Source organism: Leptonychotes weddellii, chromosome 10 (genome assembly GCF_054177405.1).
Source record: "Leptonychotes weddellii isolate Sample4059 chromosome 10, ASM5417740v2, whole genome shotgun sequence".
In the NCBI taxonomy this organism is placed as follows: Eukaryota; Metazoa; Chordata; class Mammalia; order Carnivora; family Phocidae; genus Leptonychotes; species Leptonychotes weddellii.
In genome coordinates, this window is record NC_138378.1 from 107,055,811 (window position 1) to 107,078,513 (window position 22,703).

At 47.9% G+C, this 22,703-nt stretch overlaps 1 protein-coding gene and 1 long non-coding RNA gene across 10 annotated transcripts in view; one reads left to right on the forward strand and one right to left on the reverse strand.

The window, feature by feature from the left end:
• The window catches only part of KLHL29 (kelch like family member 29), a 302,753-nt gene extending 283,057 nt beyond the window's left edge, over positions 1–19,696 (reverse strand). For all 4 annotated transcript variants that reach the window (XM_081832169.1, XM_081832165.1, XM_081832167.1 and 1 more), the window contains exon 1: positions 19,177–19,696. The gene's annotated coding sequence lies outside the window, so the exon portion shown is untranslated. The remainder of the gene's footprint in view (positions 1–19,176) is intronic.
• A 152-nt stretch (positions 19,697–19,848) lies between these two features.
• LOC115938246 (uncharacterized) overlaps positions 19,849–22,703 on the forward strand; it is a 37,055-nt gene continuing 34,200 nt past the window's right edge. For 5 of the 6 annotated variants that reach the window (XR_014148918.1, XR_014148921.1, XR_014148917.1 and 2 more), the window contains exons 1-3: positions 19,854–19,953; positions 20,210–20,751; positions 22,591–22,685. This is a non-coding gene — a long non-coding RNA (uncharacterized LOC115938246). Of the gene's footprint in view, positions 19,954–20,209; positions 20,752–22,590; positions 22,686–22,703 lie in introns of all 6 variants that reach the window. The other variant, XR_014148922.1, reaches the window with a different exon arrangement.

Genomic DNA, 22,703 nt, shown 5'->3' on the forward strand with positions numbered 1-22,703 from the left:
AAGGAGAGAGAGAATCTTAAGCAGGCTCCACAGGTGGAGCAGGACACAGGGCTCGATCTTACAACCCTAGGATCATGACCTGAGCCAAAATCAAGAGTTGGACACTTAACCGACTGAGCCACCCAGGTGCCTAAGAATCATTTTTAATGACATGGGAAAATGTTCTAATGTAAAAAAAAAAAACAAGATGCAAAATTTCGTATGTAACATAGCCCTAGCTATTGTGCAAATGCAAAAAAAGATTAGAAGAAAATATAATAAAATATTAACAACGGCCATCTCTAGGTAATAGGTCTTTTTTTTAAAAAAAAAAAGACATTCATTTATTTATTTATTTGAGAAAGAGAGAGAGAGAGGGCAGGGGGAGGGGCAGAGGGAGAGAATCTCAAGCAGACTCCCCGCTGAGCGGGGAGCCTGACGCAGGCCTCAATCTCACAACCCTGAGATCATGACCTGAGCCGAAATCAAGAGTCAGATGCTTAATTGACTGAACCACCCAGACGCTCCTCTAGGCAATATGTCTTAAGAGATTATTACTTACTTCGCTATGCTTGAAAATATTACAAAATGGATATTGCTTTTATTACCAAAAACTGTTCCACATTCACTCAAAAAAATGAACCATCCATTATAATCCCATTACCCTCTTTCTTACACCTATCTACCCTTTAAGGTCAAGTTGAAGACTCACTTCTTCTATGAAGCTCTCCTTGATATGCCCAGCTCATATAGCTCTGACCTTCCAAAACGTGCTCAAAGTAGAGCTTTGACTCCTGGCTTCAGAAATGCTTCACATGCATCTCTAAGGGCATCACAGCTCTTGGGCTCGACTCCCCATCCAGCGTCCCAGAACCACAAGGGTGGGGAGAAGGCAACCTTCTACTCATGTCTTACGTATGTAGCTGTGAGCTGAGCAGGCTTGTGGAATTCGTGCCAACAGAGCTGCCTTTACCATACTTTCTAGGGTTTGGACCTCATGGTTGGGAAAAGGCTGGATGATTACTTATGGCTGGGACCAGGCCATGATAAAGTTCCCATAGTCCATGGAAAGTGAGAAAACTCAAGAGTATGCAGCAATTTTTCCAAAACACTAAGTTTATTCAACTCTCCTTGTTCTGGGATTATGTCCTTCCTACTCTGGTATTAAAACATTCATTGTTTTATCACAGCAATGGGGTGAAGAGTAGATGGCACCCCAGTGTTTATAGCAGCAATGTCCACAATAGCCAACATATGGAAAGAGTCTAGATGTCCATTGACAGATGAATGGATAAAGAAGATGTGGTGTATATATACAATGGAATATTACTCAGCCATCAAAAAGAATGAAATCTTGCCATTTGCAATGACATGGATGGAACTAGAGGGTATTGTGCTAAGTGAAATAAATCAGTCAAAGAAAGACAAATACCATGTGATTTCACTCCTATGTGGAATTTAACAAACAGAACAGATGAACATAGGGGAAGGGAAGGAAAAACAAAATAGGATGAAAACAGAGAGGAAGGCAAACCATAAGAGACACTGAACTCTATGAAATAGACTGAGGGTTGCTGGAGGGGAGGTGGGTGGGAGATGGGGTAACTGGGTGATGGGCATTAAGGAGGGCACGTGGTAATGAGCACTGGGTGTTGTATGCAACTGATGTATCACTAAATTCTACCCCTGACACGAATAATACAGTATATGTTAACTAAACTGAATTTCAATAAAGAATAAAAAAAGAAGAGTAGATGGTAATTTTAAAGTGTTTAGCAAACTAATAACTGTTACTCTTCAGAGAAGTATTCCTAACTACCCAATCCAGAATAGCTACCTCTTTGCTTCTCCCAATGAGCCTTCCCCATAGCATTTATAGTTATCTAGATAATACTCCAGTATTTATTTGTCTCTGTTTTTTATGCTAAGTCTCCTACCAAGAATGTATGTAGGATCTTAGCCAGGCTCAATGCTGACACACAGTAGGTGCTCAATAAATGTTTGTTCAATAAGTAAAGGAAGGACCTTGGAACTAGGGAAGGTGCAGGGTCATGATACTGGGGGACTTTGGCCAGAGTCTTAAAATAACAGAAAATGAAATTTAGTACTTAAGTCACTGACGGGTGACACCAGCTCTAGGAATTAATCCTAGCTCCGTGCTAGCACGTGGAATCTCCTATCTGGAGGAAACTCTTGTGAAGGTTTCCTTTGGTTCCCAGTCATTCTGGGAATAAGACATTAACAGCATAGCGAGTAAACACAGTGAGCTGAATTCCTGGCCAGCCGGTAGCAATGGCTCACAGGCTGGCAGGACAGAGTAACTGGAAACATACATACAACTCAATTGCAAGCTCCTCTCCATCCCCTGCTTCTCATTAACACTCTCCTCCCCCCAGGCCTCTTAGCTTCTCTTTGGGAAACAAATCCTTTTTCCAGAAGTTGATGAGAAAATGCCCTCTTGTGGGCGTGACAGTGGACCACCTCGACAGTGTCAAAGATTTCTGAAAATGTGGTTATTCAAGAGAATTCCTTCATTAGATTTAAAAAAAAATTTTTAAATCTCAAACATCAACCCTTTGTTAAAGTGAAGATACATTTTCTAGAAGGCCATTAAAGAGTACTCAATTCACTTCTGCATGTCTAACTTAGGTATGCAAGTTCTGAATGTCTTAAACAGCATCATCACAAAGAAAATTATTCTCCTTTCTAAACTTCTGTACGATTTGCTAATGACTGGGTGACTTTTTTTTTTTATCATCACCCAGAATCTGCCTCCTTTTCTGCTCCCAGGAAACCATCACCGGAGACTGACAGGCAGCAATTGAAAATAATAAAATTATGTAAGATGAGCTTGTAATCACCAGCATTTCACAAGAAGCAAAATGCATTTCACTCTGGCTGAGGAACAGAAAGTTTCTTTCTCATTTTAAATCTGTATCAGAGGTAAAGCCTTCTATTAAAACACAATTCTCTGTACACTTACAGTCTCTGGCGGACTGCCAAGGAGACTATCACGGAGCTACTGCTGCAAAGAAGAAACAGGCTGTGCAAGACATGGAGGTGCACTCCTAAAGAAGGAGCAAAGTCTCCGGAATCCTTGGGAGGGCTCTGCTCACAGTCACCCCCACCTCTTCTGGAAACACACACACACACACACACACACACACACACACACACACCCATGCATGCACACACCCGTGCTTTCTGGAGGGGTGTGGGGAAGGCAAACATTCAGAAAATGCTGCCCTATCTTTTGCTTTCCAAACAACACACACACACACACAGACACACACACATGCGCGCGCACTTCAGGTTTCTTCTTCCCTTTCTCACTGCTTTTTGTCGTGCACCACCACCATCATCATCATCATCATCATCATCGTCATCGTCGTCCTCAAACCGCAAGCCCTGTGGTCCAAGACCTGGTAATTGCAAACCTTTCTTGCCGGCTGTAATTTACAGGTACAAGTGACCACTTGGGGGCACAGTTAGTGGAGAAAGCTGGCACCGCATTCAATGAGGCAGGCTTTTATGATTTGAAGCCTGTTTCAGCTGCCTTTGAGAAAGCCCCTCAATCCTGGATCCTGCAGGAGCCCTTGGGTGGAACATAACCCTGACAGAATTGTTCATTTAAGGCGAATCTGAGATTCACTGGGAGGGAGATTTTATATGGAATTACATGAAATGATTCCGTTCCTTCCTCCCTATAAAACCGGTGGTTTAAACATTTCCTCCACGTGACGGCTTGTCTTTTTCACGTTTTCATCAGTGTTAGTGTGGGCATGTACACAAACACATATTGCTCATGATAGGGGTGGTGGGAGGCAAAAATTAACCTTATTAGTACAGTTAAATCTCTTTCTCTTGTTAAATAAAATTTTATTTTTCCCCATTATGAAAAATATGCTGATTATTTAAACAATCTGGAGAATTTTAAAGCAGAAAGATGATCACTGTTAACACTGGGGTATATTTTCAGCCTTTTTTTTCCAATGCTCTTTTGCTTTTACATCCTTGACATCATAGTACATACATAAGAGGTGCTTGATTTCCTTTAATTAACAAAATCTCCCTCTTAATTAAAAACAATTCCCTCAAATACCCAAACTCATGACAAAGTCACCTTAGAAACTCTGTTCTCAATCCCCAAAGAAGTGTTTTGTGTTTTTCTTTTTGGTTTCCTTGGTCGGAAGAAAACAAGGAACAGTTAATGCCACCATTATGTCAACCCCACCCCAGTGCCCAAACACATACTCCAAAGATAGGTTTTCCCCAAGACAAACCAGTGAGGTTTGTAGCTGGGCAAAGGGGAGACATAAACCTAGGTTGGGGAAGAGACAGGGAAGAGAATTGGAGGGGGGTGCATAGGCAACACTTGGGAACCAAATACAGGTTGGGCTTTCACGGGAGACCCCAAGGCCCAAGGACTGAAAATGAACACACAGGTTAGTGTCCTGGAAAAAATTTGTGTCTGGTGTGTAGAAAAAAATGGAGCAAAGATCATCTTTTTTGACTCAGATTTGGATGCATGGTTTTTTCACATCCTGGTGAAGGGATCGCTTATTGAGCTGCACATTTTAGGGAATAATCCCTACTTCCATGAGACAATAACCAACCCAGAGAAAATATTCCACAGGGTTTGTACTTTTGCACCCAGGAGAGCATGAAGCAGCACTAGATTCAGAGGAAAGGAGCCCTCATCCAGACCTGGCGCTCCTGTCCCTCCCTGCACTGTTCATGATACTCCTCCCACATTCTAGGATCTGGGATTCTGGTTCCTGCTCTTCTCCTGCCTGGCAAATCTTAGATGCATTTCCCTTCTCTGCGCTTTGCCTGTTCAAACTGTGCAAGTGCCCAGTACTGGTCTAGGCCCTCGGGGGAAAATCAACAAAGGTGAGGCAATAGATCCCCCAGGGGCACATGGTCAGCTGGGGTTCCTCTGAAGCAGTCACATGGAGAACCTCGGTCAGGTCATCCCCACGGGTGGGCGGCTTCTCCCGAGGAAGCCATACAGGACAGGCAGGTTCTGATCTGGGCAGAGAGACAGGCAAGATTTCTAGATTAGGAAGAGGGGGAGGGAACTAGGGTGGCCTTGGCCGGGCCAGAGTGGCTCCTTGGACCCAGCTGATAGTCTCTCTGTCAACACGGCATACTGGCTACTCCTGGAGCCACTTCCGGGGCTCTGCTCTCTCCAAGTGCAGATCCTTCCTTCCATCCCAGCTCCCCTGTGCCAACCCATGGGCAGGCAGGACTCGCTATGCCCTGACTTGCTGGGATGGGCTCCACGCTCCTCTCCACCATCCCCATGAGCATCACGGGGCTCGTCTACACCCAGCTGTGCCACCATCTCTCAGAGGTGAACTCCAGGCAATGTGTCCTCTATATCCTATGCAAAGCCAAGCTGGGTCTTCTAAGCTTACCTCTCAAGGGGGGAGCAGATCTGTTAGCTGTATGGGGTTTGTGAGCTTTGGGACTTGGGCTGGGGGCCAGGGATATACAGACTGAGGCTCCAGAATGGAGGGAGGGAGACCCCAGTAAATACACTTGCCCTCGTAGGTCTTCCAAATTCTCCTTGCTCTGTGGGGCTTCCCAGTGACTGTCCCCTCCCCCTGTGTCTCCATAGCTCTCTACCAAAGAGCAACGGGTCATATTGTACCCCCACACTCCCCACTTGCATCGTCTGCATCTTGTGATGAGGCACTGCCCAGGAATGTGGGAATGAGGGAAACAACGAGACTGAGCTTTCACACAGATGAATTTTGTCTGAGTTCCTGGAAGGCAGGAATTTCCCTCCCACCCCTAATTTCCTATAAGCCGGTGACAGGCAGAACAGAGGGCAGTAAAGCTATTATTAGTGTCATTATAGGAGGTAGCTAGGTTCCAAGAGATGAAGTAAGAGCCCACCATTTGTAGGAGGCCCTGCTAGGCTGCTGAGCCCAGATCGACCTGGCAGCGAAGGCCATGGCTCTTCAGCAGGAGGCCTCACTACCTCATGACAGGAGATACTGCCCAGAACTCTGTAAAAAGGGGACACTGACCTCAGAGTCAGACTACAGATTACTGGAGAATGGGGTACAATAGAGAGGGCAAAATTACTGTAAGGAGAGACTAGCTCATGCTTCAGTCTCAGACGAAAGGTGTTAACAAAGCTACCGAAAGAACACATTAACCAGGCCGGAGTCTCCAAACCAGGGAGGAAGGGGCCAAGCTGGGAACCAGCCACCCCAGTCCTGCCCGAGGAGAGTGCTCTGCACCCTCCTGCCCCCACACTCTGCCCCCCCAGGCATCTGGTCACTTCTGCAGGTGGCCCCCTGAGCTGGGGATAGGGCAGTCATAGCTCAGGGACACTGACCTTTAAGACCATGCACCAACCTCCTGTCCCCATTGCAGTCACCAAGCAGCCTCTTGATATTTAGCCTCCCCTATGATGTGTCTTCAGGGGGAGAAATCTGTTGAGTGGCAACACATGGGCCTGGGTCCACTGGATATCCTATTTCTAGTGTAAATCGCCAAAATGCCATCAACTTGGAGACTGTTCAACTCTGGGTATGCTGCCAGTCAAGTGGGAAAATCCCAAGCATGGAGAACTTGTATGGGAGCCCCAACCTGTGCAGACACCCCCAATTGGCCAACTAACATCCTCACTTGCTGGTGGGTGTCTCCAAACACAGTGCCACCCAATGTCCATCCCCAGGAGAATGGACACACAAACTATGGTATCGCCATGGACTACCACTTACCAATAAAGAATGACCTAAAAGGGACACAAGTCAACATGGATAAATGGCACACAGGGTATGCTGAGTGAAACCAGCTGGGCACGAAAAGGAGTACACACTGTATATTTCTGTTTCTACGAAAGTCAACAGCAGGCAAAGCTAATCTCTGGCGACTCACATAAAAGGCAATTGGAGAGCAGAAGGGGGATGGCGAGGAGAGGGGTACAGGGAATTTTCCGGGTGAAGGAAATGTTTTATATCTTGTTTTGAATGGTAGCTACACAGGAATATAAAATTATCGAAACTCACAGAACTGAACATTTAAGATCTGTGGACTTTAGTTTATGGCCTCAACTATTATACCTCAAATAAAATAAATACAATGCCCACCACAGGGCTAGGGAAACATCGAGTGCTCAGTAAGACCTGTTGAACTGTTAAAGTAAATGGCTCCCCCTGCCACCCCCAGCAAATTGTTTAAAGAATTTATTAGGAGAATCAGTTTGCAGTATGTTTTTTTATAAGTCTGGTTTTTTTTTATTGTGGTAAAAATGCATACAATTTACCATTTTATTAAGTGTATGGTCCACCATCATTAAGTGTATTCACGTTGCTGTGCAACCATCAACCACCATTCATCTCCAGAACTTTTTCATCTTCCCAAACTAAAAGTCTGTATCCATTAGACAGGAACTCTCCATTCCCCTCCCCTCACAGCCCCTGGCAGCCACCATCTTACTTTCTGTCTGTAGGAGTCTGACTACTTTAGGTACTTCATACATGTGGATTCATACAATATTTGTCTTTCTGTGACTGGCTTATTTCACCTTATTTCATTTAACATAATGTCTTCAAACTCATCCACATTGTAGCATGTGTCAGATTCTCCTTCCTTTTTAAGGCTGCATACTATTCCGACGTATGTATAAACCACATTTTATGTAACCGTTCATCTGTGGATGAGCACCTGGGTTGCTTCCATCTTTCAGCTATTGTGAATAATGCTGTTACGGACATGCAGGTGTAAATATCTGGGTCTTTGTTTTCACTTCTTTTGGGTATATACCCATAAAAATTGCTGGATCATATGGTAATTGTATGTTTAATTCTTTGAGGCACTGCCATATGGTTTCCAGAACTGTTTTACCATTTTGTGTTCCCACCAGAAGTACATAAGGTTTCCAATTTCTCCACAACCTTACCAGTGACTGCTATTTTCTGCTTTAAAAAAATTTTTATAATAGCCATCCTAATGGGTATGAAGTGGTATCTCATCATGATTTTGATTTGCATTTTCCTAATTATGAGTGATATTGACCATCTTTTTCATATGCTTATTTGGCTACTGGTCTGTCTTCTTTGGAGAAATGTCTACCCAAGCCCTTTCCCCTTTTTTGGGGGGGGGGGGTGGAGAGAGGGAGAGAGAGATTCTTAAGCAGGATCCATGCTCAGCACGGAGCCTGATGTGGGGCTTGATTTCAAGACCCTGAGATCATGATGTGAGCCGAAATCAAGAGTCAGATGCTTAACCAACTGAGCCACCCAGGTGTCCCGCCCTTTGCCTATTTTTCAATCAGGTTGTTTGTTGTTGAGTTGAAAGTAAATAAGATTTCGTTACAACTCTGAGAACCCAGTCTTGCCCTCCCCACCGTCACAAGCTCAGTCCCTAGGTGTCACTCTCACATCCCCTGTCCCTGTCCCACCTCCAGTGTGGTCACAGGGAGGACAGGAGCAGAGAGTTAGGACAGGCAACTTGCCTCCTCTTCTGCTAGGACTGAGGAGACTATCCCTGGCCCAGATGTCTATTCCAGATATCAAAACATGTTTCTGAAGACCAGACATCCTGGGGGGCATACCTGGAATAAAAACAGCTGATAGTTACAGCCAGTTCTCAAATTGTGACATGAGAGTTCAGTGAGTGCCCCCCTCCCCAGCCCTGCAGCCACCCCTAGGAGTCTGCGCCCACAAAGATGGCTTTTTGTGGTTTCTATAGAATCTAGGAGGGAAGGCTTAAATTTGTAGGTGAAAACCTGAGCAGGGTGGGAATGTCCTTCTCACTCAGGGATGTGAAGGAGACAGCATAGGGAGAGGCAGGGGTTGTTATCTAGAAACCCAGGGCTGGAGCTCTTGCCACAGGATGTCGGTTTGCGTTGTCTTTCCCAACAAGGCACTATTCCAAGCTGCTTTCCTACTGGTCTCTCCATGGCTGCCTGCAACCTTCCCTTCATGTCTCAGTCACTGGTGCCTTCCAGGTTGTACAGCCCACATCCCCTCCCTCCAGTGAGCCCCACGGATCTCTGCACTGCCAGCTTTCTCCCCCAGGGGTCTCAGAGCACCCCCTGTCAGATACCTGGGGCCAGGGAAGAAATGTCCCTTCAGACCATGAGGGAAGTGGTGACTTCACAGGCGGGGAAAAAAGTGACTTCCATGGAGCATGGTTCCCATGAAAATAATCTTTCTACTCTGGGGGCGGGGGGGGGGTGGGGAGGAGGAGAAATTTTAAATCTTAATGCCATTTGATTGTGGAGAAAGGCAGTTTCCCCACGTCTCATGAAGCAACCCAGGTGCTCCTTTTTTTTTTGCAACGTGTTGCTGTAGATTTGTAGATTGAGATGCTTTTGCTCTTCCATTTGGCATACCTAGGCTTCAGCAAGAAGTATGTTCCTTTCACAGTTTGAATATTATTCAAGTTTTGATGATGAAAGCTGGCTGGAACAGCATGACCTGGATAGATTACAGCCCTCTATTTACGGCAGGCTCTTCGCTAGCAAGATCAGCCAGACGCACACACTGCACGAGGTCTCCAGGTCTCAGCAGCCCAGCTTCCGAATGTGGTACTTACACTTCCCAAATTTGGTGGCCTTCGCTTTGGGTTCAGAAAGCCAGGATCAGAGCACGCTCATCTTATATTCCTTTACATCAACCAAATAAGCTATTTCAATGGCAAAATAAACCGCCTGTATCTCAAGAGATCAAAATCGTGCAGAAATGCAACAAAATGGCCTCAAGAGAAGCGTGGGTATGAGCTCTCACTCGGCATCCGGGAGATGGACTGGGATGCACGTAAACACTGAGCAGGTGCCCCTCATCACAGCCCACCCCAAATGGCAATCATGTTCTGGACAGGACAGACCCGGCAGCTATCCCCGCTAAGGTGAGCACTGCTGGGTTGGCCAGAATTCAGTCTGCTTGTTATCCTAAAGGTGGCAAAGTTGGCCTCACTGATGAGGGATCCTGGACAGGAGCTTTAGAAAATCACTGAGCAGGCTTTGGCAAGAAACCATATCTAGGCTTCCACGCTGTACTCCTTACCCATCTATAATGAAGGACCAGGTTTTCGGGTCTTGTTGGTATCTCCAACCCATTAAAACCTACCATGCATGACTAGACCACAGCTCACACTATATGGCACTCTCTGGGCAACTTACGTGAGAGTCTGACATGGCCCATACTGGTCTATACCTTGTTGGATAAGCCTAAGGATCATGCTCTTGGCTGTCAAGGCAATGTCAAATGCAATAGAACTTTCTAAATGCTAACTTCCAATTTATCTTGTCACAGACTGGTAACAGTTCGTGGCTTGGCACCAGCCTGAGGACGAGGCCTGGAGTTTTTAACTCCTCTACTGGCTTGGAGAGCCTGGTCAATGGCGGCAGGATCCAACTTATGTGGTTAGGCAGAATTGAATGGACATCCATAGCAGCATTCATGATCAGGTTATTCCCCCTTTGGTCTCAGAACTTCCCAGGAAATCCCAGGACTGGATCATTCATTGATCTTACTCTGCTTGCTTTCCATATGCTTCATGAGGAGCCATGGGCTTCTGAGCTAAACTGGGAGCTCTCCTGGTTGGGACCTTGTCTTGGGGTGTCCAACACTTGAGAACCCAACGTGGGCCAGGTCCAAGGCTAAAAGACAAAGATGGTCCTTGTCCTCAGGGAGACCATGATTCCCAAAATGAACCCAGAAATAACCACTTGTTCATGTGATTTGGAGCAGAACCCAACCCACCCATATACACAGACAGCATTTGTGACATGCCTGGCCCTGTTCTTGGCACTTTGTAACAGGAACTCATGTCCTTCTCAGATATTCACTCCTCACACATTTAAGTCAGCGCCCCTTAAGGAGCCTCTGACCATGAAGAAAAGTGGTCAGTTAGACCTAAGCCTTCAAGATAACTCGGAATCAAGCATTTGCTCAGTTTACAAATGGTGATGATAGCACACTGAAGTGTGAAGGTATCTGAAATCATACGGGTAGGCCTCTGTTTCTTGGAGTTTATTTCAGGCCTTAAAATAAAATTAGCAGGACCCTCAGCTTATTATAGCAACTGTGGTAATCAGCGAGCAATGTGGCTAAATGTGTAATTACTGTGTTATTTTAATAAGCAATTTATATACTGTATGAAAGGGGATATTGGCTCTCTCCCTTTTTTGTAGGTTGGCAGTGGTCTGGATGCTAGGCTTGTTCAGCCCTTTAACCCATCCAGCACCCCGTTTGTCGATCTGACCTCTGGCAAATGCTTTGTCTCTCTAGAACTCATCTGTGAAGTGGGAATAATGCCATCCGTGTCGCTGCGTGAGCAAAAAATGAGATGCCACACGAAAGGAGCGGTGCCTGCTCAGTGAACAGTTACTGAGTCTACACTCACTCACAAGCTCCAGAAGCTGAGCACATATCATTAAAGTTCCTCAAGAGGCTAACTTCAGTTGCAGGGTTGATCCAAAAGCAAATGCTCAAAGCTGACAATGTGAAAAGAGAAGAGAAGGGAGAAAGGAAAGTTTATTTAAATCCTGGCTTCACCATTCCCCACCACCTCTCAGTGTAGCAAAATGTCCAAAAGGAAAACAGGGAATGTGAAAAACCATTAGGTCTCTAATTTGGCCTAAGCTTTTGACTAGGTTTTGCTTTTTACAAGACAGAGAGAGTCCTCTTGTCTGTTCCTGCCTCTCTGCCTCACCCCTGACCCTGCTTCTGAGAGCTTTGCGGGCATGCTTGAAGAAAAAGAAAGCCTCATGCCTGATTTTAACTTTAGGGTCAAAACCAGCCCCGGAGTAAGGAAGGGGGAGGTGGCGGGGCCAGACAAGCAGGCGTGCAGGCAGGGCCTGCGCCAACCCGGTGCCCTCTGCAGCCCAGCCCTTGCCTGGCACTTCCTGTGCGGCCACTTAGTTACAGGTCTGATCACAGGCACTGGTGACCGTGCTTTTCTCATGGTGACTCTCAAACCGGAGAAGTCCTCCTCTGCTGAACGAGGGCTGGAAGAGTTAAAACAGGGAGCAGACATCTCTTCGTGGTGTCTGCTGCAAACTCTATTCACCCCATCTGCCCATCTCCCCCCCACAAAAAACTCATCTAAAGAATAAAAATAGAAATTCCTAGGTGTTTTATTTTCCTTTAAAACAATGCTTTCGTGAAACGCCACAAATTAAGAAATCTGGTGGGGACAACACCTTGCAAGTTAAGTGTGATACGAAGAATGGACTTCGTGTCGACTCGCAAAAGTGCCAAATAGACTCAAGTTATCACGGCAGTGAAGAAGCTCCAAGAAAATTAGTCTTCAAAGTCTCAAGTCATGAATCCTAGAGGATTCCATTTAGATTAGTTAGAATTCAACAAGCATATTTTATAGATATGTGCCCAAATATAGCATCTAAAATTCCGCACAATGAGAAACCATGAAGATCTAACTACATAGCCACTGAACAAAAAGAAAGTCCAAAAAGTAGTCTTTGATGTCTATTACCTGACACCTTCTCTGGGCATAAATTGATGCAGGCAAACATTTTCCCTATGGAGTGTTGTGCCCAGCACTGTGCTAGGCGCTGGGATTCCAAAGTGAATGAACCTAGATCAGTCTGTAGTGCTTCTGGGTGGATCCTTAATTCTTCGTATATCATTTCTACTCTTCAATTTGCTCTTTATTTATTACACTGTCTAACGCGGGAACAGAAGCCATTAAAGCATCTAAAAGTTTTTCTCATTAGCCTTCCAGGACCAGAGGAAACAGAAGCAGGTGGGCAAATCTAAAAGTATAGCGAATGCTGGTCAGACCTGGTTAATAATTCTTATTTAAGCTCATATTCCCTCTAATAGAATTATTTTATTTAAAGTGTTCATTAGCACAGACAATGCAGTCCCTGGCAAATAAAAGGCATTGTGAAGAAGTGCAAATGCAGAAAGACCCTGTCTAGAGTATCAGAAACACATCCACACACACAGAGAAGACAAGACAAGACAGGTGGACTGGTCGCTGACGGATGTGGATTCGAATAGCCGTACAATGTGGCTAGATTTGTGGTCTCAGGGCAGCTGATTACCTCTCTGAGCCTCATCTTCATTTGTAAAATGTGGATAATCCCTACCTTGCAGTGCTGATATGGGGATTAGAAATAATATATGTAAAGTACTAAGATATAGTGGGCAATCAAAACTGGAAGCTATTATTATCATATTATTGGCATTTGTTTCAGGTTTGATGATTGAATAATGGGTAAATTAGCTGACCTCTAAAATCCCTATCAACTCTAAAATTACGATACTAAAAAATGGAATTAAAAGTTCATATATGAAATCCACTTAAAGATATTTTTAACTATTGTAATTGTGATGCAAATCTCTTATGCTTTTCAGAGTAAGTACTGATAATGAGACTCGGAGAATATATATATATATATACACACGGTGGTGTACCGTGGAAATATTTATGATCAAATTTAGCAGGATAGGTGTCTACAGTTTCTAAGATCTCCAGGGGTTGCTGCTGCTGAGGCTGTCATTACTCCTTCACCTAACCTCTCCTTTCTAGAACACTTCTCTAGGCCAGACACTGGGATGCATGTTTTACTGGGGGTAATATTGGCCACGATTATTCTCTCCATCTTCATAAAAGAGAACTGAAGCTTTACTGGGATTAAGGATCTGTCCAAGGTCACACAGCTAGTAGGCACCAACGACTGGACTTCACCTCTGACACTAAGCGTTCATCTTTATCCACTCTGCAATATTGCTGCAACTCAGACAAGCAGCCCTAAAAAGCAAAACAGAAGAGATTCGAGGGACTTGCCAGGAAATGTACACACAGGAAAGGAAGAACAAATGTCAGTCACATCTACTGTATTCTTTGTTTGACTGTGTTCTGTTGACTGCAATTTCACCAAGTCTCCTAAACAGAAGATCAGCATAATATATTAGTGTAAAAAGTGGCTGAATATTGCAATCCCTCCTCTGGGTATGTATCCAAAAGAACTGAAAGCAGGATCTCGGAGATACTTATACACCCATGTTCATAGACATAAACTGGAGGATTCCACCTATGTGAAAGATCTAAAGCAGTCAAATTCACAGAAACAGAAAGTAGAAAGGTGATTGCCAGGGGCTGGGGAAGGGGGAAATGGGCAGTTGATGTTTAATGGGAACAAGCTTTCAGTCTCACATGATGAAAATATGTTCTGGATATCCATGTACAATGATGTGGATATTAATACTACAGAACTATACACCTAAAATAGTAAAGATGGTAAATTTTTATGTTTTTAAACCACAATTTAAAAAGAAAGAAAAGTGGGAGATTATATGTTTGTGTGTGTGTGTATGTTTTTATATATATTTATGTATATGTGTGTATCCTTAAAGGAGTTAATGGTTTAAAAATTTCAAAACTCGGGCACCTGGGTGGCTCAGTTGGTTAAGCAACTGCCTTCGGCTCAGGTCATGATCCTGGAGTCCCTGGATCGAGTCCCGCATCGGGCTCCCTGCTCGGCAGGGAGCCTGCTTCTGCCTCTGACCCTCCCCCCTCTCATGTGCTCTCTCTCTCATTCTCTCTGTCTCAAATAAATAAATAAAATCTTTAAAAAAAAAAAATTTCAAAACTCTAGGGGCACCTGGGTGGCTCAGCCAGTTAAACATCTGACTTTTGATTTCGGTTTAGGTCATGATCTCAGGGTCGTGAGATCAAGCCCCATGTGGGGCTTGGTGCTCAGCGGGGAGTCCCCTTGAGATTCTCTCCCTCTGCCCCAGCAAACCCCCCTGCCCCCGGCTTGTGTGCGCTCTAAAATAAATAAATCTTTAAAAAAATTTCAAAACTCTATAAGATAATTATAAAGATTGATACCTGTAGGGACAATAGCAGCCTCTGAATGTCTGGGGATGACCTCTTGGCCCAAACCCGATCCGCTGCCCTAACAGTGTTCAGCTGTTCTGTTCTAGCTTCTGCATCATCATCTGCTGCCACTGTTACGCATTTACAAACCATCTGAATTTCATGAAGATATCCTCTCTCAAGGGAAATGAGAAATCTTCCCCTTCCCACCCTAAAGGTGGAAATGCCCCAAGACAATTAAGTTCATTTCACGAATAGCTGTGTTGCTAATGATCAACTCACCTCACCTTAATTTGCAGCTCCAATTTCCCTGTTTTCAAGTGATTTCTTTGAAGAAAGTATAGACTACCTTCCTGGCCTAGGGTGTTGGGAAAGTAAGCGTGTAGCTGTTCCAGGAAGAACCACAGAATCTGCTTTCAAAGTGGTCTTGATCTCTGATCATTTTTGATACAACAGGCTGATAAAGAATTCTGACTCATTTTTCCTTCTTAGCCAAAATTATTAAGACCATTTCTATGGTAAAATTTACTTCAGATGAAAGTATTCTCCAGTGACTCTGTTACCCAATTCTTCTAGCATACTGGGAAATGACCCTCAATTTCCGGAGTAATAGCAAATGAGCCTCTCCTGCACAAACTACAAATATTCTTCCATTTTCTGAACATTTGGGTCTCCATGTGATTTATGTGTTCACAAAGAGATTTCTTGTTCTCCAGTCATCCTACATGGTTCCTGCCTTGGTTTATCTTCACTTTCCACAACCCATGGCTGGATTTCTTAGTTATGGTGCTTCTTCCTCCCCCTACCCTCATGCAGGCATTTAGTTGACCGATTATAGAATCACAAGGTTGGTTATAATTCCATTTCTCCATCTGACTTTGAACTTAAGTGTTCCAATTACTTCGCTTGATGCTAATAAGTCAGTAGCGTGCTAATGCTTGCCTTGATATTTCTGAAATATACAGGGTGTGATTAGCATGGGACTGCATCATTAGAAAGCAAAATGAAAGCGGATGAGCAACATCATGGCTCGCATTTAAGCAAAGCTGCCTGGTCAGTGAGCTTACAATGTTACAACGATCCTAGGGATACTATATGCTGTGACTAAACGTATATTGTATTTGGAAAATCCTCTGACACTTCAGAACCTTCTGTCTTTTGCTACTACTAGAAAAGATCCTAGAAGGATAAAACTAAAGAAGGAAGGAAGCAAGGGAGGAAAGAAGAAAAGGAAAAAAGGAAAGAAGGAAAGAAGGAAGGGAGGAAAGGAGGGAGGAAGGAAGGAAGGAGAAATCTTTAGTCAATTCTGCTGGATTGCACTGATGTCCCCAGGCCATAAAGCAAGAAAGCTTTACGGTAAGCCTGCTGGAAGAAAAAAAAATACTCATGCACACATACATTATCAAATAAGATGTTAAAAAACTACATTAGCATCAATGGTGTTATTTGAGTCTATTAAAAAAAATTAACCCCTTTATATCTGTGTGTAACCAGGAATAGTGTAAACTTTTGGAAACTAGCAGGAAAAAAAAAAGGAAACGCTTTAAACTGGGAATGATTTGCAGCCAAATCAATTGATAAATAGAAGAAAAAAAAGACGGCACAACTGAAATTGATGCCAAAGATTTATAAGGTTGACTAAGTAAACAAAAATGGAAGGGATCACCATGGAAATGCATGAATATTGAAATAGGCAAGATTTGAATAGACTAATGATATGCCTCACTTAGACTGACAGGTGTTGATAACAACTCTGACACTCAATCCACACCAACATCCACACTTCTAAAATGTTTATTCCTAGAAAACAGGAGCTGATTTAAAGGTTCCTTTGGTAAGAGCTTATAAGAAAAATACATTTTCTAATCTTAAAGGGACTAACTCAATTCTCATCTACTTGAAAAACAAGAAAGGTTTTATCTACTTGCTTTCTGGATATGAGGAACTGCAGTTAGCAGAAGTCATTCTCTTGGGCTCTACTAGTCTTTGTTCCAATAAACCTCTCACAAAACTGAATTTTCAGTCTGGCTTATCTCCCACACTGGGTACTTGAAGTATGACCACCACTCATCAGAAACATAATTAAAAAGACACAACACTAGATCTACCCCCACCCCCCAAGCACATACAGATGAAAACCAATAACCCTTAATCTATTTGTTACCATAGCTACCATAGGATTTTTTTTTTTTTAATTTCGGTACAACTCTAGGTATTTCGTTTGGATTGTTACTTGCAAATGAAAGTTGGAGACCTGTAAATTCCTGTTTACTGTGTAGAAATGGGGAGACTGAGCAGAAGAAAATGTTTTTCTTAATCATGGACAAATATGGTTTATAAGATGCTTGTACAGAAAAGTTATTAAAATTGGTTAAATACATCAGCCCATAAGCCAGTTTAAATGTCATTAAATTCATACAGAGTTTAAGGACACATATGCTAGTAATTCCCTGATTTATAGCAGGATGATAAATCAAGAGCACTCAGAACAATGCATGGGACAGAGACTATATTCATCAGTGGCACACAGCTCCATACCTGCATAAACACCTAGATGTGACTATTCAAATACATGCGTACCAAGCAGCCCTTAATTAGAGGGCAACGATTTTACCAAGTGCCAGGATGAACAATCTGTAAAATTGTCCCTCACCCCCCCTAAGAGTGAAAAAGTTAGCTCTATGCTTCCCCAATATAATTTTTTAAAACATCAGGAATGAAGTGGGCTAATTAAATGTCATTCACCCTACACCGAATTAATTCCTTAAATATGCTCTCCCAGGCTGAGCTGGACATAAGACCACAGGCAAGGGGAGGAACTCTGTAGGGACCAGACAGATGACTTTCAAGAGACCGAAATTAGGGTAAATATAACTGTAACCAGGACAGATCTGTCACTGCAGGAGGAGTCCGAATCCCAGCGTAGCCCAGCGTAGCCCGGCTGATGAGAGGCTGAAGCCTGCATCAGTGGAGCCTGACTGTCCCTGAGCTGACGAAGTGGAAGTTTCGCGGGCGGCAGCAGCACGGCGTCCTTAACGGTCCGGTCCCTCCAGCGCCGAGGTCTCGCCTAATGCTACACAAATACCTGCGTCCACGATTCGCCCGGGGCTCGCCGCGGAGGAGAGCGTTTGCAGAGTGGCAGGGATGGCAAAGGCGGCGGCTCCTTACCCATCAGCATCCCCAGGGACCCGTGGGAGGACCAGCCAACTGACCCTGTCTGCCGTTGGGTTCCAGAGCCCAGGAACAACAACTGGCTTCTCAGCTGGCGGACCCAGGCATCCGAGACTCGCGCTTTGCCCCCACCCCTCCGCCGTGACGGCTGGCCCCCGGCAGGCAGCGCGTCCCCGCCTTCCCCAGCTAACGCAGACCCGACCTGCCCCGGGAGCTGCCTGGGACCTGCCCCGGCTCTTGGCTCCGCTCTCCCGGCCCGGGCGAGCGCGCCCCTCCCTCGGGGCCCCGGGCCGGCGCTGCCCAGCGCCCGCACCCGCGCCGCGACCGCAGAAACACCTCGCGCTCTCGGCCCGCTCCAGGCCACGGAGACCCGGACGTGAGCCCTCCGCCACCCTGCAGCCCCACCGGGGTCGGGGCGCGCGTCCACACTCCCACATTGCACAGCTCGGGGTCCACACTATCCCACACATAAACAACCCCTCCCCACCCAACACCACATCCTCGTCTCTTCACCATCCCCATGAGCTCTCCTTTCCGCGCCCCCAAACACGCTGGCACCCAAAAGGTGTTAAGGGAAGGGGGGTCACAACCAGGTCTGTGCGGGTTCCCTCCTCATGACTTACAAGCTCCTCTACCTCGAAAGTTACTTGGGATTGAGTGAAGAGACCCAGTCCCCAAATGCGGGGTCTGAGGACAGGAAGGGGCAAAACCCCAACCCGGCTTCCCGCTGCACAGAGGCGCGCGCCTCCCCAAAGGGCAGGGCGCGCGGCCGCCCCCGGGGTCCAGCCCTTCGGTGCCTCCTCCTGGCCCCCAGCCCGGCGCGGGCCCTGGGCCGCTCCGGGGAGGTGGCCTGGAGAGGAACGCGCACTGCCGGGCCCAGCCAGGGGTGCCGGGGCCGGGGTCACACTCGCCTCCAGCACCCCCGACCACCGCGACATTGGCTCCGGGCAGCCCCAGTGCATACACACCCGGGGGCAGGAAGTTTTTCCCCCCTTTTTCCCCTGGAGCAGCGCAGGCGCAAGGGCTCCTGCAGCCTTGCGAGTCCAGACGCGGGAGGCTCCTACCGCCGCCGCCGCGGCCGCCGCGGGAGCCGAGCCCAGCGTTCGGGTTCTCGGGCCCCGCTCCCAAGCCCGGCCCGGCCCCGCGCAGCCGCCAGGACCCGGGGTCCCCGCCGCCGCATCCTTGGCGCCCCAGCCTGGCTCTTACCTCTGGCTGCGCCGCTCCGGCCGCGGCCCGACGCCCAGAGAGCCGGGGGTCGCGGGTGGGCGCAGGAGGGCTGATGGACAGGGGACGGCGCCGGCGGGTAGCGGTAGCTGGGGCCGCTCGGGTCCTGGCCGGGAGAAACGGATCCAGGTCCACCTCCTCGCGTTCCTGCTCTCCGCCTTCTCCCCCTTTTCCTTCTCCTCCTCCTCCGCCGCCGCCTCCCGGAAGCCCAGGGAGGATGCCCGGGAGAGGGAAGTCAGTCCTTCTGCCTGTCAGCCTGTGCGGCTACGCGCGGCGCGGCTCTCACCGAGGCGGCGGCGGCGGCGGCGGCTCCGGCAGCATCGCCCCCGCCCTCTCCCCGCAGCCGCGGCGGCCGCGGGGCTGGGGCTGCTCCGGGCTCGGGCTCCGGGCGGGGGCTGCGCTCAGGCGCGGCGGCCGCCGGGGCTGCGGGCGGGCGCTGCGGAGCCGGGGCCGGGGCTGGAGCTGCAGCTAGATCCGCGGCGGCGGGGACGGCGGCGGCGGCGCGGGGGCTGGCGCGGCCAAGGCGCGGGGACCATGCTCCCTTCTGGCTCGCTCCGCTCCGGGTACCGTCTTCTTTAGCTGCGAGGGAGGCGGGCTTCGGCGCGCAGCCAGGGGCGGGCGGAGCCAATCACGGGCGCCCGAGTGGGCGGGGGTGGAGGGTGGGGAGGCGGGGCGCCCCGGCAGGGCACCCGGCGCTGCTTCCCGGACCCGAGGGATCCCCGGCAGCCGCGCGCCGGGCCCGGGCTGGAGTGCCGGCGGGTCTGTCTGTCCGTCCGTCCGCCGCCCCCGTCCCCCTCCCCCTCACCCCCCCTCCCCCGCGGCGGCTCCCGGCTCGCCCGACTCGGCGGCCGCGCCCGGTGGATGCGCGGCGCGTGGCCCCGGCTGCTCGGCCCCGGCCTCCCGGCCCCGCCGGCCCAGGGTTGGGGGACGCGGCCGAGGGAGCTCCCCGGCTGCTCTCAACACCTGAGAAAACTGGCAGGAAAGTTTGAGCACGAAAAGTCCAATCGTCTTTCAGCTTCCGCCCTCCCTAGGACACTCCAGCCACGGAAAGAAGCAGGAATTGTTCAAATCTGAAGAACAGCGACTAGCCCGCCCATCCTGTCCAGCGACCCTCTCGTCTGTCCAGACTCGACTCTCCCCATTGCACGAGGACTTTCCTGTTTACACTGACCCACTCGAATCCACCCGACCTCTCTGTTTAGTCAGCCCCTACTCAGGCCACACCAGCCTTGCATGTCTACATTGACAACCCCCCCCCCACACACACATACCACCACGGTCTACACTGACTTTCTTAGCCCCTTTACCTCTCTGTCTACACTTGCTGTCCACACAGACCCTAACGTCAACCCTAATAGGAAAGAGTTTGGCTGGAGGCCCGTGGCAGCCCCCAGTGCGGGATTTTCCATTATGCCAGAACATTCCATTTCAGCACCAGTCTTCCCTGGTAACTCTCCAGCTCTGGTTTTTATTCCCTGACCTCTCCTTCCTCCCCTACCTCCCCCTCGTCTGGTTTTGAATTTCAGAGGAAACATAGCCCCTACCGCCAGCCTGAAGGTAAGGGCTTGTGGGTTTCAACCTCCTCTCCTCACCCCCGCACCCTCCGCTCCCTCTGACGGAGCTGCAGAGGCCTGAGGCCTGGGTAGCAATTGGGGAGGGGGTGTGGTAATGTGTTTATACATTATACATACAGCTGACCCCCTCATCCAGGGTGGAGTCCTCCCCGCGGTGCTTTGCCCTGTCCCCTCCCCTGTCCCCAGGCTTCACACACCAAAACTTTATTCCATTTTTTTTCTTTTTCCAGGAAATACAGTTACTATTACACCAATGTGCCATTTCCCAGGGAGCTGCTGGCTCTTTGGCTGGAACTGGGAGGAGCGGGCCTGGAGCGGGCCCTGCGGGGCCCGCCCTCATCCTCCGGGGGCGCCGGGCATAGGGAGCCCTCGGTCCGCAAATCCCCTGCGCTCGCTTCACTCCTGTGATGTCTGAATCCAGGCCTTTGCTGTCCTTGGCTGTAAACTCAGTGCAGGGATTGGTGTCTTCTTTAACATCTTGTAGGAAGCAGAGTACAGTGTGGCGGCTGATAAATAATAAATAATAATAATCTACTGAGGGTAGCAGGAGGACTGTCAGTGACAGGGAATGAGGACACCAGGGAAATGGCACATTGGTGTAAGAGTAACTGTATTTCCTGGAAAAAGAAAAAAAATGGAATAAAGTTTTGGTGTGTGAAGCCTGGGGACAGGGGAGGGGACAGGGCAAAGCACCGTGGGGAGGACTCCACCCTGGATGAGGGGGTCAGCTGGGAAAAGTGGTGTGTCTTTTGGGGAGAGTGACAGAGGGGTGTAGTGGGGGAGTAGGGGAAGGAGAGCTCCCCAAGGGTCCTCAACAAACCTGAAGGAGAAGATGTGGCCTGAATGCTAAGTTGTTAAAATGGTGTATAAACAGTGATTGAAGAGTGCTGTGGATAGGAAAATGGAGAAAAGGGGATTACTTGGGATTTTTTAAAAGGTAGGTAACAGGTAACAACAGGTAACACCTCAAGCAACGCAAGGCAAAGACAAAGAGAGTAAAGGCACAAGGTGAGTCCGTGTTCATTCCTGTTGTAGGAAGCCACCCTCTGAAATGATCCACATGGACCCCCCACGTGTGAACATGTAGGAATCCACTGGGCTACGTTCTGCAGCAGCGCCGTACCCGACAGTGTAGCTGTGGGCATCATGGAAGTGTAGCTAAGGTTTGCACGGTCTAGGATCGGTTAAGTTCTGGCAATTTGAGGCACTCATAATGTCTTAGAGATCATTTTGAGTGATCCTCAAATGAAAGAAGGAAAAACACACTCCACGAATCCTTCCTCAGTGGCGTCTCTAGGTGAAGGTATGAGGATTCTCCCAGTTTCCCTGCTGGCCTTATCAGAGGGGAGAAGCCTTGTTGTATCCCCATCTACACAGAAGAAGACCACCTTTGGTCTCTGTGTGAGGGTGCCAGTCCCAGAGTGTTGCGGTAGCTCCAGGGTTCAAACTAGATAGCAGCTCGCTGTGGGGGGCCGGCTTGGCTTGTCAGTAGAATGGGAAAAGCTGTGCGAATTAGAATCACAGAGGGCTTGTCTACCCTCCCTCCAGCCCACCCTTCTTTCATCCCCAGAGCCTGAATGCAAATAAGGATTTCCACAGTCTGAAGCCCAGATCTTCCTCTGCAGTGGGGCTTGGCTCTGCTGGGAGCTGTTGGGAGTTGGACATAGCTGCCTATGAAGGATCTGCTCTGGCCTAGACATGAGCTCCATTTCATCTGGAGCACTGTTGTTCGTGTCATCTGCCCCAGTTCCCCCAGGGTCTTGGCGACATACGCTGGATCTGCTTTGTGTTGTGTAAGGGAACTCCTCTCTTTTCTCCACAGATCTTGCTGGTGTTTGTGATCTCTTCTGGGTTATGCCCTGCCCTGCTCTGTGGCATATGGAATATGTTCCATGGTTGGCAAGGATCTCTCGCGTGGTAAGTGGGATTTGTTGG